This window comes from Octopus bimaculoides, chromosome 1 (genome assembly GCF_001194135.2).
Source record: "Octopus bimaculoides isolate UCB-OBI-ISO-001 chromosome 1, ASM119413v2, whole genome shotgun sequence".
In the NCBI taxonomy this organism is placed as follows: Eukaryota; Metazoa; Mollusca; class Cephalopoda; order Octopoda; family Octopodidae; genus Octopus; species Octopus bimaculoides.
The window spans coordinates 123,727,145-123,728,617 of NC_068981.1; positions in this window are offsets into that span (position 1 = coordinate 123,727,145).

Sequence of the window (1,473 nt, forward strand, 5' to 3'; positions counted from 1 at the left end):
GACAGGCGGACAGACAGGCGGACGGACAGGCGGACGGACAGGCGGACAGACAGACAGATCGATAGATAGATAGATAGATAGATAGATAGATAGATAGATAGATAGATTGACATATTTATGTATACACTTATGTATTTATATGTGAGTGTTTGTGTTTGTGTGTAGTCAGTTGTGTGCATGTGTGTATTTATTTCTGTGTATATACCTACATAGGGAGAGAGAAAAAGGGGGAAACGTACAAAGAGACAAACAAACAGAATGTCAGGTAGACAGATAGATGCAGAGACTGAAGGAGATTCACACATACATATAACACACTGCACATTAATACATTTCTTGTATAAAACGGCTAGTAGTGTTTGCAGCGAAGATTACGCACCTGACTCGTTATTTTTCTGTTCCTGTTATGAATAGTATATGACTCAATATAACAATGTCGCTGATATGCTTTTTACCCCGAATCTTGTATAAAACTTTCTTTAACCCAGCCTACTCGAAAAAGAAAAAAAAAACATATAAAGTGGACTTTTGACCAAATAAAGAAAAGAAAAACTTACTGCATTGATGTTTATTGTTGCTACGTTTATTGACATCATCATCATCATTATTATTATTATTATTATTATTGTTGTTGTTGTTGTTGTTGTTGTTGTTGTCATCATCATCATCATCATCATTATCATTAAGGCAGTGACTGGCAGAATCGTTAGCACGCTGGGCGGAATGTTTAGCGGTTCTGAGTTCAAATTCCGTCCAGGTCGACTTTGCCTTTTATTTTTGCAGGGTCGATAAATTAAGTACCAGTGAAACACTGGGTCGATGTAATCGACTTATCCCCTCCCCTAAAACTGCTGCCCTTGTGGTAAAAATTTGAAACCAGTATTATTGTTGTTGTTGTTGCTGTTGTTGGTAAGAAATTATTAGTGCGTCGGACAAAATGCTGAGCGACATTTTTTCCGTTTTCCTTATATTTCAGAGTTCAATTCACACTATGATCGAGTTGGTCTTTTATGCCTTGGGATTCGGTAGAATAAGTAACTCTTGAGTACAGGGACCGATGTAATCGTCCCTCCTCTACCGCGAAATTGTTGGCCCTGTGCCAAAATTTGAAAACATCATCATCATCATCATCATCATCATCATCATCATCATCATCATCATCATTATCATTATTATTATTATTATTCAGTAGTTTTATTTTTATAACGTGCTTTCACTTCACTACCGAGCGCAGCTCTGTGCGCCTTGGGTATGTGCTGTGGTTTGCTGTGGTGCTCTTATGTTTACTGTATTGAAAGTGTTTTGCGTAGAATGTGTGCAGTACCCAGTAGTGCAATTTTCTGGATGTTATATATATTTGTAAGTCCTGGTGTTTTTGTTATGTATTTGTCTGAATATTTTTTTATTATACCTAAGGCACCTAGTATGATAGGAATTATTTCTGTTTTTAGATTCCACATTCGAGTTATCTCT